General features: G+C 33.9%; 1 pseudogene; it reads right to left on the bottom strand.

Annotated features, from left to right (window-relative positions):
* The window catches only part of LOC114410660, a 34,161-nt pseudogene extending 29,418 nt beyond the window's left edge, over window positions 1-4,743 (bottom strand).
* Between the last annotated feature and the right edge of the window lie 9,642 nt (window positions 4,744-14,385).

Here is a 14,385-nt window from a genome sequence, read left to right as displayed (position 1 = left end):
CTTATTGAGAATTGAGGACTATCTAATTGTTAAGTAAATCAAAGGATTATTTTGATAGACTATATTAAGAGTGTTACATTAACACTACCTCCAAGTATGAAAATATAACCAATCAAGGACCTCTTACAATCAAGATCACCTGCATAGTTTGAGTCACAAAATTCAATGACATTGTAACATCTCATTTTTTGTAAGCCAATTTAAAAAGAATTTTTATTGTTAAATAAATAAAGTTTTAGAAAAATGATCAGATTTTTATAAATAAATAAATAATGAGAAATAATGAATTGAAAAAAAATAAAGAACATTTGATTTATTCATTTGATAGGGAATAAAATAGAGTTCATTTTTATAAAATATTAAAAATAAATAAATAGAGTAATAATAAGTTGTGTGTACCCTAGGTATAAATAGCGATGTTAGGTCAGTTTTTAGATTGACGATGTCTCTTCTTTCCCTCATTTTCGTTTTCCCTCTCCTCCTCCCCAAAACCCCAAAATCCTTTCTTTTTCCCGCAGCCCACAAAATCTGTCTCAGAAAAACGATGATTTCGAACTCATTCACCGTTGGATCGTCGTGAAATTTGAGTACCACGTTCGCAACCCAATTCCGAACATTCTCACCGTTGGGAATTTCAAAATCATGTATGAGCTTAGAGGAAAACCCTTCGCATTGTAGCCTTTTATTTTCCCACAGAAACCAAAAACTGTCTCGGTAAAACTATGATCTCGGATTCGTTAACCGTTGTATTATAGTAAAAATTGGATATGTTGTTCGAAATTCAATTGTGTACACTTTCACCGTTGGGATTTGCGAGATAATATTCGTGGAGGGAGAAGAAGGAATCGCATGAAGACAGTACAAGTGGAAGCTTCAATTTCTTCTTTGACGTTTGGGAATTATATCGTAACAGTCGGAGAAATAACTGGAGGAATATCAGGGAATCGCTAGAGATGCCGCTATCGCTGTCAGAAGACACGTGAGTCCGCTTAAAGGTAAGGGATGAGTTTATCGCAATTGGGATTAGAATAAACATGTGTAGGGATCCTTGGAGAACTAAATTTGGGTTTATTTTGGGATGTTTATTGAATTATAATTTTTCCTTTATGATTATAAATACAATATTGTTGTGTTCTACGTACCAATTGATGTTTTGATGAGAATTAATTAATAAACTTGAGTGTTCTTGATATTTTTGCGTTTTGACCCATGATTTTGATATAATTGTGTGAAATTATTTGAAGGGTTTTATTGCCCATGTTGTGACAAACCTTTTATATAAATTATTATATTGAGATTACGAAATGGTGATTCAAATTACGAGTATGTGATAAATCGAACCTGTGATAAATGGTGAAATAAATGTATATTGATGTGTGTATTGAGTTGTGAGCTATGAACTGTGCAATGACACAATTATAAGACCCTTTAAGGGCGACGGGTATTGTGATGAGATCCACTATGGGAACCCGACGGGTTAAAATGACTTTGAAAACAATTGAGTAAATGTGTGTATTGCATAGTTCATAGGTAAAATGTATATGATTCATGAGGTGTGATAACGTGTTAAATTGAGATTATACCATTGTGATTGAGATTAAGTGTATGTGATAAATTGAGTATGTATATGATTGAGATATATATGTGCATTGAGGTGTTGTGTGCATTGAGTTGTGAATTATGAATTGTACAATCACGCGATCATAAGTCCCTTTAAGGACGATGAGTTAATGCTAAGTCCCTTTTAGGGCGACGAGTTGATGTTAAGTCCCTTTTAGGGCGACGAGTTAATGATAAGACCCTTAAAGGGCGACGAGTTAAAATTATTTTGAGAACAATTGAAGAGTCGTGTGTTTTGTACAGTTCATAGATAGAGTCTGTGTGCTAAAATGTTTTTTGGGTTGGACCTGAATCAGGAGGGAGAGGCCCTGACGGACTCTTCGGAGTGTAGGCCTTGGGGGTCACACGGTTTGAGTGCTCCTTTAAGCCTATGTTGATCCTTTATGGTTGGAGCATTCTTGCAAAACACTGTGACCCTAACTGATCTCCCTATGATATTACCTAGTGAGAGTGACTTGACTTGCTAGTGTGTGGTTTGTCTTGTCATGTACTCCTAGGCGCTCGACGAGGTTTTTCACTGACATGGTACCACATTGCATATAGGCTTGAGTCTTAGCACAACTGTTGCATACGCTTGCTAATTGTTTATTATGAAATTGATGTGTTATTGTGTCTTGATCGGAGTGTGTGATTCTTGTGTATTGTGATTGATGATTGAAAAGTGAATTTTGAATGATAAAGTGATGAAATAATGTGAGATATGCTAAGTAAATTGTATTTGGCTACTATATGTTGTCTTGTTTCTCTCTAGTAGTTAGGAATGTGATAACTCACTCCTGGTTTGTTGTTTGTGTTTGGATCCTGTGATGATCTTGAACTTTGTATTCGGGGGAGCAGATGAATAGGTGGATGACTATGAAGAACCTCATGCTAGAGGACACGGGAACACAACGCTCTGATAGGATGTGGCATTAGGATATAGGTTCTATATTAATTGTATGAAGCTTAGACGGCCTTGTTTGAGCCGAGATGACTTTATTATAAATTTGGACAAGTTTAAATATGATGTAGAAGAAAATGAATGTGAGCCTTTTATCCCTTTGAAAGACTTGTATTTAAAAATGTTTTAAAAATACTTTTAATTAATATTTGATTTTTTATTCCTTTATTAGTATATATGTGAGGGGTAGAGGGTGTCACAGACATGACTATGAACTTCATTTATTCCTTTGCCAAATACCAATCCCATGTCAGTTTAACCCTTTAAGTATCTCAAAAACCACTTCACAACTTGCCAATGAGCCTTCCCTAGATTAGCCATATAACTACTAACAACACTCACTACATGTGCAATATAAGGTCTGATTCAAACCATGGCATACATTAGACTTTCAACTACATTATAGCAAGGCACTCGAGACATGAACTCTTCCTCTTCTGTTTGTGGTGACATTTTTGCAGATAACTTAAAATAAGTCACAAAAGGCACGCAAGTCAATACCATGTCTTTGTGTAAAGCCTTTTGCTACAAGTATAGCTTTGAACCTTATTTTGTCTTTGTTCTTAAATATCCACTTACAAACCACAATCTTCTAACCAATTGGTTTCTCAACGAGCTCCCAAGTATGATTCTTATGGTGGGATTCAAGCTCTTTTTTCATGGCACCATTCCATTGTGGCACTTTATCATAATTAATTGTCTCATGGAATGAAGTGGGTTCTTGTTCATCAATGCTTTCTACCATGTTGAGTGCAAAAGCAAAAAAATCCCCACATCTTTTAGGTGGTTTGATCTATCATCTTAGCCTATCTCTAGCCAATTATACCCAGACTCTATTATTGCGACTTCATCATGTGTCTACTCCGATTTTTTGTTTAAGAGCTTCAGTTTCATGCTCCACCTTTTTGCAAACACCATGAACTTCAAATTTATTATTATGGTCCTCATGTGGTCTTGGATTAAGTATGATTGTCTCATCAAAGATCACATCTCTACCAATCAAGAGCTTTGATTCCTTAGGGTCCTATAGCCTGTACCCTTTTACACCATCTTGATAACCCAAAAATGTGCATTTCTTGGCTCTTGGCTTCGATTTTCCTTTATTAACATGAGTATAAGCTAGACACCCAAATACACACAGAATTGAATAATTTATTCTAGAGCCTGACCACATTTCCTCTAGTGTCTTGCAATTAATAGTTGTAGAAGGAGATATGTTCACCAAATAACATGCAATATTAATTGCCTCTGCCCAAAATTGCTTAGGCAAGCTTGTATTTGAGAGCATGCATTGGGCTCTCTCAAAGTAATGTTTTGTTCATTTGTTTTGCTATGTCATTTTGTTGTGGTGTATGTCTCACGGTTCTATGGCGAGCTATTCCTTCATTTGCACATAACTCATTAAATTGCCTATTGCAAAATTCCATCCCATTATCTGTCTTGAGTTGTTTAACCTTTTTCTCTGTCTGCTTCTTCACTATAGATTTCCATTGCTTAAACTTAAGGAATACATCACTCTTTTGTTTCAAGAAAAAAATTTAAACTTTTCATGAGTAGTCATAAATGAAAGTTAACATTTACCTCGCTCCACCATGGGAAGGAACACTTGACGGACCCTATAGGTCTGAATTAATATAATCAATAGTCCCTTGCCTTTTGTGAACTTCATTGCTAAATTTTACTCTGCATTTTTTTTTCCATAAACACAATGCTTGCAAAAATCTAGCTTTCTAGTCCATTGTCTATCAAGTAAGCCTCTCTTGCTAAGCTCATCCATTCCACATCCACTCATATGGCCTAACCTCATATGCAATAAATGAGTTTGGTCAATTTCATAAATAGAAGAAACTACGACTGCACCTACCATTGTGCTACCTTGCAAGATATATAGTTCATTATTCAACTTTCCCTTCATAATTGTTAAGTCACCTTTAGGAACTCTTAAGACTTCCACCTTCAGCTCAGTATGAATAGCCAAGAGAGTCTAAAGTGCTCAAAGAAATTAAATTCTTGTGGAGTTTGGGCACATACCTCACGTCAGTTAATGTTCTCACAGTACCATCAACCATCTTAATTTGCATTGTACCTTTACCAACTATGCTACAAGCACCATCGTTCCCCACCAGAACTTTGCCACCTTCAACCTCTTGGAACATGAAAAACCAAACTCTGTTAGGCGTCATGTGGAAGGTTCATGCTGAGTCAAGAATCTAGTCATCATCATTGACATTAGTTGAGACAAAGAACATTTCAACCATCCGATTATTTTGTGGCCACAACTAATCCACTGAACTCCGAAGTACTTTATCTTTCTGAGCTCCGGGCAATTTCTATTCTAATGCTCTTTTCTCTGACAGTTATGACATCTGTCATTGTTCTAATTTGTGATGCATGACTTTGATCACCTTCTTTGGAAATCTTCTTCCTTTCCTCCATTCTTCCTCTTACCATTAGATCTTCACCTGAGCTAGTACCACCATACAAATTAGTAATTCACCTTTTTAATTCCCAAGACTATAAGGTTTTTTTCACTTCCTCCATTGATAGTGAATTTTTCCCAAAAAAAATATTTTGTCTACAAAATTTCCATAAGCTCTCGGCAAAGAACTAAGAAGAAGAATAACTTGGTTCTTGTTATCCACTACAACATCAATATTTTTCAAGCTAAGACCAATTTGGTCGAAATTGTCAATGTGTTTATGAATGGACTTACCTTCATGCATTTGCATGGTATATAATTGTTTCTTCAAACAAAGATGATTGTGGAGAGACTTTGTCATGTACCAACTTTCAAGCTTTGCCCAAAGCATGTCGACAGTCTTTTCTCCAGAGACTTCTCCCAAAACTTCATCACCTAGCGTTAACAATATTATACTATGCGCCTTTTTCATTATCATATTCTTCTATGCAGATGTAAGCTCGGTTGGCAACTTTACTTCTCCTTCCAACGCCAACTCATATGCTTGTTGTGTGAGGAGAGCGAGCATTTTCACCCGCCATAGATTGCAATTATTTTTACTAGTAAATTTCTCAACGTCAAACTTTGCAGATGCCATAGCTCTGATACCAATTTTTTGTGACAAATTTTGTTTGACATAGAAATTTAATTATACAAACTATAATTATAACAAAGAAGAATCTCTATCACGAGAAAAGAATAGAAATACAAAGAAAAATTTTATATGAATTCTTAATCTCTCAGAAGTATACTCTAAAGGAATTTGATCATCCTTATATATTTTTTTCTCTTTTCTAATTGAGCTCTTACAATCAAATGCACCTATTTATATTACTATACATGTTAAGGAATTATTGGTAACAAAAGGAACCTTGTTCGTAATCATCCATGATAAATGGCTTTTATCCATTTGCTAGAAATAGAAATAGCAATGGTAATTCAAGGCAAACATAACATTTAATTTATGTAACCTCCACTAAATTACAAGAATAAAACGTTCATAATTGAGAATTTAACTAATAAAAGATAAACTACCAAATATTAGAAAATTTCCAACGAACAAGTTGAAAAAAATCAATATGAAAGTGGGGACAGAGTTGAGGATCATAATGAATGTTTGATTTGCCAATTGATGAGATGCTTGAATAGGACGACATGAACAACGATCCATCTCAAAAGTTCTGTTGCTCTCCAGAAAATCTTATGATCTATTTGTCTTTCTTCACTGCATGCAATAAGCAATGCAACCATTAATATATAGAAACAGGTTCATGCAGCCATGACATTGTAATATGAAGTATATTATTCATACAATAATTTTTTACAAGAGTTTCAAAATTAGTACTTTTTCTCTGTCTCTCTCCATCACATCAACCATCTTATTACACACTCATCTCTCTTGTCTTCCTATCTCTGAGGTCAGTGATGTCTTTATTGTACAATTTTTGGTCAATTAAATTGTATATAAAATGTGAATAGTAGAACAAAAGGAAGTAACAGTCACCATTTACCCTTTTGTAGTGACTACAATAATCTCATACTTGGACTAGGAATTTGCTCATTTCACTCTTATCTCTATTGTTATTCTTTTACAGCTAACTTATTTCTTATTTTTCTTGAACATTTTTTGTTTAATAGTTGAATCTTACTAGTAGTCTATCACCATTTTCTATACTTTTCTAAATTTTTGTTTATTCCATAAGGGCCTATTAGTTTTGTCAGAACATCTGCAAGAATGTCAACAGTCTAAAGGAATTTCTCACAATACTCCTATTGGTGGACATTCAAGGATTTTAAGAACCTATTGAAACTAAAGATTGCAGGCTATTGTTAGACTATTTGGCAAGTTGTACCAATTGTTGTTGTAGGTTTCACATTTATAAAAGAGTTCATCTTCATAGGGACTTGAGTTTACTTAATTCATTCGGATAAAGGTTATTAGTTCAAAAGTTATGTACAAATTTAATCGAATGTCATTGGTTTTGGTTTGATTACTAAGAAAACTTAAAGTAAAAGAATAGTAAAAATAACGAAATTATGGGAATAACGGAAATATGGAAATAACAGAAATACAAAAATAATGGAATTCAATTCGTTGGAAATACGTAAATTACAGAAACGACTTAAATTAATTCAAGAGAACATAGGATTGGATTTCATCATTCTTACCCTTAGTATCCAAATAAGATTAAAATATATAAATCATTTTCTAACATTACTGATGCACACATAGTTATTCCAAGTCGATTCCTCGCACTTGAAACCTAAGAATATTTACTAATATCGATCCCTCGTATATGCAGTAAAAAATTATATTCTCGTGCTTTTTTTTGCAATCAAAATGTTATGTTTTATTCCTAGCAACGTAACGTAAAGAGTAAAATCATTCGATTCAAATTCTAAGATTACTTTCCAGTCTCGCTTAAAATCTAATTTCATGACACTAGTGATGAAATAGAATTAAGCATTACGAGTAGAATGAAATTACCAACAATGAGTAGAAAAGATTCATACTTATATAATATCAAAAGGGGTACATAAGGGTACAAAGATTACAACCAATTCTTAAGAAAAACTAACCGATCATTACACAAAGCATAAGACTAACAAGAGAAATGACGAAGGAAGTGATACATGGTCACAACTCTGCAGTGCCTCGGCTCCACTTTTTCTTTTCTCCTTCTTCTTCACTCTTTCTCTGCTTTTCTTTCTAGATTTGAAGGCTGTTGGATCATATTTCTTCTCAACAATGCATGGCTATTTATAGAAGACAACCAAGGGGTGCAGGGAAATTAGCCTAGGCAAGCTGCAGCTCGCCCAGGCGAATTGTGGCTTAATGGTGAAGGCATCCACTCGCCTAGGTGAGGTGCTTGCTAAGGGCTGAAGTTACATTTTTAGACTAGGCGAGCTGGATGCTAGCCTGGGTGAATTTAGGGTCAGAAACCTTTGTGAAAAGACCATTTTGCCCTTCCTTTTAGCTTTGTTTCTGAATCTAACAAACAACCATCAAAACCTACAAAATTATGGAAGAATCTTTCATATATAAATAACAATATTAGTAAATGTACAATATATATAAACAACTAGAGTTAAGAGTAGTTTATAAGAAAACTATTACAATCAAAGGATAAGTGCTATCAATTTAATGCTAAAAATAACTGAAATTTGGAACTTATCAACTCCCCCCAACCTAGAATCTTGCTTATCTGCAAGCAAAGCAAAGAAAAATTATCATTAATAATATTATAAAAATAAATATGCTTCAAAAATTATGAACATGCTTTGTAAAGAACCAATCCCCAAACTGATCAGAACAACATTTTTCAAAATGCAAAAATGAGAAATGAAAGCACAAAGATGGAATTCACAGAACCAAAAAAATGAGATTTAAGATCATTTCACATTTTATTTCTAAAGAACATAAGAGGAAACACTGGATGCATTCAAACAGAGGAAAACCCCTCAAAGGTGTGTAATTCTCACATAAGCAAGTGTTTCATCTCAATTCCAATCACTAATATGTCATAAATCAATTTTGCAATTCATTTCCCATCAAATCAAAGATAATGTGCATAATCAACAGGTCTTTTAAGGTTGGGTCTGGTTTTGAAGGAAATCTTGATTTTTCTGGATATTCAAACATACCTTTAGAATAGGAGAGTAGATATAAAAACCTAGCTAGTAACTTAAACGAACGATAAGCTCCTATCCTTTTTGTTTCAACCAAGTTATCACTTCTTTCTATTTAGATATTTACAACAACCCTGTACATGATTCATACATTTATTATTCACAAAGAACTTGTTTTTCCTTTTCCTTTTTCTTTTCTTTTTTTTTTCTTTTATGTTTTTGTTTTTTGTTTTTTCTTTTCTGATAAATATTTAATTTCCTTTAATACCCATAAAACAAAGTATTTACATCACATTTGTCACCAAATGATAGAAATCCCCATCAAAACACCCTTGCTCTCCTAACCTAAGGTAAGGTAGGAAACTTTTATCCTAGGTTAGTGTTTCAACAAAATATCAAGTGTTTAACTCAAAGGGATTGCAAATGATAAAATAATATACATTGAGATAGTTGTTTGGCCAGTGGCTTAAAATGCAAAGAAAGAAAGAATGCTTAGATCATATCCATGAATCATGTTATGACAATTAGAAATTCATACAAAATCAACTGTAGAACATATCAATGAGGACACTCAATGTAAAATTTATGGTTTGCACACAGTCACTAAAGCTTAAGGCCTGTTTCCATATTCAAATCAAATCAGTGTTTAGAAAGTTTTCCTTTTATCAAGTTCATGCAATAATATATGAATTCATTTGGTTTTTGGGAAAGTCCTTCATTGTTTTCATTCTCATTGTTTTTTTAAAAAAATCCTTTTGTTGTGTTTTGATCCAAAAATAAGTTTCAAAAAAACAGGTTGTTGATTCTTTCCAAAGCATGTTATGTTAAAAAAAATTTGTTTAAGTTCCAAAAAGTTATAATCTATAACTATACTAACAAAATATCAAAGGATGCATAAATTACTCAAAATAAACTCGTGTAAGATTTTCAGAAAAAAACCAAAACAATAAATAAGGTAATAAAGTACTAAAATTTAATACAAAGCGATAAATAAACATAAAGACAAGTTCACGAATTTTTGAAGATCATGGCTGAGGAGCTCAGTCTTCTTGATGATCATGGTTGAGGAGCTTAGTCTCCTCCAATGAAATAATCAACAAGATCTGTCATGTCTTCATCCTCCTCTTGAAAAATAGGCCTGTCCCCAGGCAATGCAATGATAGCTCTAACAAAACAGATTAGAAATTCAAAAACATAATTCGTGAATAAAGACTGAAAAGTAAGTTTCAGACATATAAGACATAAGATTAAAGTAACACAAATTAAGACAAAGTTAAAAAACACTGGGTTGCCTCCTATAAGCGCTTCTTTAACGTCTTTTAAGCTGGACATTATTGTTGTGGTTGAGCCTTCACTATTTCACCATCCATAATTCTTTTCTTTTTCATAAGCAAATCCTTCATGAATTTAGCATATGTTGGCATCTGCTCTAATGCCTTAGAAAAAGGAATGTTAATCTGCAGTCGTTTGAAAATGTCTATAAAACGCTTGTACTACCTTTCTTTATCTTTCTTTGATGGAGCATGCGGATAAGGAAGATGCTTAATTGATGGATGATTTACTATAGCTTTACCTTTGTTAGTGGCTTGTTTCTTTGATTTCTGCTTCTGTTCTTCACTTACCACTTTCTCTTCCACTATTTCACTAGCCACCACTTCATCATTTTTCTCGTTTTCTTTTTCAACTCCTTCTTTATTCTTTTTCTCATCATTATCCTTCAAACCAATCACAGTCCCCCACCTTGTTGTAATTAAATTACAATGTTCCTTTGGGTTGACCTGTGTGGTTGCTGAGAAAGATCCACTTCCATGTTCAGATAGTTGTTTTGTCAATTGTCCAACTTGAACTTCTAGATTTTTAATAAAAGCATCAATGTTCTTCTGGTTTATGATGGATACTTGCATAAATTGTGTTAAAGTATCTTCCATCTTTAACATTCTATCTGGCTGAGTTTGTTGTTGTTGTGGACCCCTATTTGAAAAACCTCCATAAGACTTGTTAGAAGGACCTACAAAAGAAGTGTTAGTGGGACCAAAATTTTGTGGTCTCCAGCCATAAGGATGATTTGAACCTAAGCCACCTTTATAGCCTTGGTAGCTTCCTTGAAATTTTTGTTGAGGTCTGGCTTGGTTATTCAGATAATGGGCATCCTCTTCTTGTTATCCATCACCAGGCGCTGAATAGTGGTCATTCTAATGGTTACCTTACCTCCACAAAAATCACATCTCAAAATTTGTTGAACTTGGTAAGCTTGATGTGTTTTTCGTGGTCCACCTTGGTGATATTGCTGAGGAAGTTGGCCTATTTGCTTTATTAAGACCTCAATTTGTTGCATCAAGAGTTTGTTTTGTGCTAGAATTGCATTTTGAGTGTCCAGCTTCATTATACCTTTTCTTTGGGTTAGAGCTCTATCATGATGACTTTGATAATCACTGGCTACTATGGAGTCAATGATTACAATAGCTTCCTCTGGACTCTTGGACATCATAGTGCCTCCAGTTGAGGCATCAAGGATCATCTTGGTTTGAGGTTTTAAACCACTATAGAAGATATACAGTTGTGCAGCATATCAAAGTTATGGTTTGGGCACCTGCGCAACAAAGCTTTGAATTTCTCCCACGTCTCACAGAGAGGTTCGTCATACCCTTGGGAAAAATTCGCGATGGCAGATTTTATACTGAAGAATCTAGATGGAGGAAAGAACCTCGCTATGAATTTTTCCTCCACCTCTTCCAAAGTGTTGAGGCTTTTATTTGGATGTGATTGGAGCCATGTTTTTTCCTTACCCGCTAATGAAAATGAAAAAGCTCTGAGGTAGACAACTTCAACATCTTCGTCAGAAGCTCCCATAGTACTGCATTGTTCCATTAAGGTAGACAAATGTGTGTATGGATCCTCAAGATCCATTCCAGCAAAGGGATGTGAGCCAATTAGACTAAGCAGTGTTTAGCTTCAATTCCACGACCTTATTGCTGAAAAGAGGAATGACTATGTTATTGTAATGCTTTGGTCCTTGTTCATAATCATAGTCACCAAGAGTCCTCCTTGGTGGTCTATTTCCTTCTCCTCCTCGATCAACCATGTTATTTTCTACAAGTGGCTTATGAGTTGAAAGATAATCAGAAGAAGAAGAAGACTTACCCGATGTTTTAGTGGTTGCTTGTTTCTTTTTCTTTCTATTCTTCTTTCCAGTCTTGGCAATTTCTAGACCAATTGGCGATTTATCTGCAAGAAATTTACCTCGCATAAAGGAAAAAAGAACACACTAGAACAATCCGTAAGCACCAAGGTTAGTGAAAGTAAAATTAAGAGAAAATTTATACAAAATCAAAATAAAAGAAATAATTACAAAGGAAAATAGCCTATCAAATTGAAAGTTTAAATCTTAAAGAACTAAGTGTATGACTCAAGTCTCCAGCAATGGCACCAGAAACTTGTTATGACTATTTGGCAAGCATACCAATTGTCGTTGTAGGTTTCACATTTATAAAAGAGTTCGTCTCCACAAACTTGAGTTTGCTCAATTCATTCAAATAAAGGTTATTAGTTCAATAATTATGTACAAATTTAATCGAATGTCATTGGTTTTGGTTTGATTACTAAAGACAACTTAAAGTAAAAGAATAGTAAAAATAATAGAATTACAGAAATAAAAAAATACAGAAATAACGGAATTCAGTGCGTCAAAAATACATAAATTACGAAAATGGCTTAAATTGATTCAAGAAAAACATAGGATTGGATTTCATCGTTCATACCCTTAGTATCCTAATAAGATTAACATATGTAAATCATTTTCTAACATTACTGATGCACACATAGTTATTCCAAGTCTGTTCCTCGCACTTGAAACCTAAGAATATTTACTAAATATCGATCCCTCACATAGGCAATAAATATCCCAGCATTTACAATTATATTCTCGTGTTTGTTGCATTCAAAACGTTATGCTCTATTCTTAGCAACATAACCTAAAGAGTAAAATCATTCTGTTCAAATTCTAAGATTATTTTCCAATCTTACTTAAAAGACAATTTTATGACACTAGTAATCAAACAGAATCAAGCATTACGAGTACAATGAAATTACTAACAATGAGTAGAAAAGATTCATACATATATGTAGAAGTAAGGCTTCATGGTGAATGTGATTCAAAGGTGTTTTGATGATAACAATGATGACAACAAAAGATGATGACAAAGGTGATGAACAAAAAGCTCAAAGATCAAAGAATAACTCAAGTGAATCAAAGAACATCTCAAGAGAATCAAGAACAAGTCAAGAGTTCAAGAATCAAGAAGAATTCAAGACTTAAGAAGAAAGCCTAGAATCAAGAATCAAGATTCAAGATCTCAAGATCAAGATTCAAGACTCAAGATTCAAGAATGAAGAAAAGACTCAATCAAGATAAGTATTAAAAAGTTTTTTCAAAACTTTGAATAGCACATGGTTTTTTGACAAAACCTTTACCAAAGAGTTTTTACTCTCTGGTAATCGATTACCATATTGTTGTAATCGATTACCAGTAGCAAAATGAGTTTGAAAAAGTTTTCAAACTGAATTTACAACGTTCCAATTATTTTCAAAAGGCTGTAATCGATTACAATGTTTTGGTAATCGATTACCAGTGCCGTTGAATGTTGAAATTCAAATTTAAATGTGAAGAGTCACATCCTTTCACTCAAAAGCTTTGTGTAATCGATTACACTTATTTGGTAATCGATTACCAGTGTTTGTTTCTGAAAAATCTAAAGATGTAACTCTTCAAAAAGGTTTTGACTTTTTCAAATGGGTTTTAAGTTTTTCTAAAAGTTATAACTCTTCTGAATGGCCTTCTTGACCAGACATGAAGAGTTTATAAAAGCAAGGCTTTGTTTTGCATTTTCAATGAATCTTATATAATCCTTTACAAGCCTTGAATCTCTTTGAATCTCTTTGAATTTCTTCTTCTTCTTTGTACCAAAAGCTTTCTGAAGTTTTCTGGTTTTCTAAACCTTGAAAACTTGTGCTATTCATCTTTTCATTCTCTTCTCCCTTTGCCAAAAAGAATTCGCAAGGACTAACCGCCTGAATTTTTTTTGTGTCTCTCTTCTCCCTTTTCCAAAAGAACAAAGGACTAACCGCCTGAATTCTTTTGTGTCTCCCTTCTCCCTTATCAAAGAATTCAACACGACACAGTTTGAGAATTCTTTTGATTCTTCCCATTCCCTAATACAAAAGCGTTCAAAGGTTTAACCGCCTAAGAATTCTTTTGTATCCCCATTCACAAAGTATCAAAGGTTTAACAGCCTGAGATCTTTGTCTTAACATATTGGAGGGTACATCCTTTGTGGTACAAGTAGATGGTACATCTACTTGGGTTTGACTGAGAACAAGAAAGGGTACATCTCTTGTGAATCAGTTCTAGTGGAGGGTACATCCACTAGGTTCAAAGAGAACAAGGGAGGGTACATCCTTTGTGGATCTTTGCTTGTAAAAGGATTTTTACAAGGTTGAAAGAAATCTCAAGAACCACAGGTCGCTTGGGGACTGGAGGTAGGCACGGGTTGTTGCCGAACCAGTATAAAAACTCTTGTGTATTTGTTTCCTTCTTCCCTGCTCTTTTACTTTCCGCTGTGCATTTAATTTCCGCTTTTACTTTCTGTTAAGTTTCTCTTCTACTCCTCATTCTCTTAACAATTTAGTAAAAGCCTTAAAATAGTAATTTTTTAATTGGTAAAGTTTTAGGAATAATTAA

This window comes from Glycine soja, chromosome 4, assembly GCF_004193775.1.
Source record: "Glycine soja cultivar W05 chromosome 4, ASM419377v2, whole genome shotgun sequence".
Classification (NCBI taxonomy): domain Eukaryota; kingdom Viridiplantae; phylum Streptophyta; class Magnoliopsida; order Fabales; family Fabaceae; genus Glycine; species Glycine soja.
This window is presented reverse-complemented; position numbering and strand designations above follow the sequence as displayed.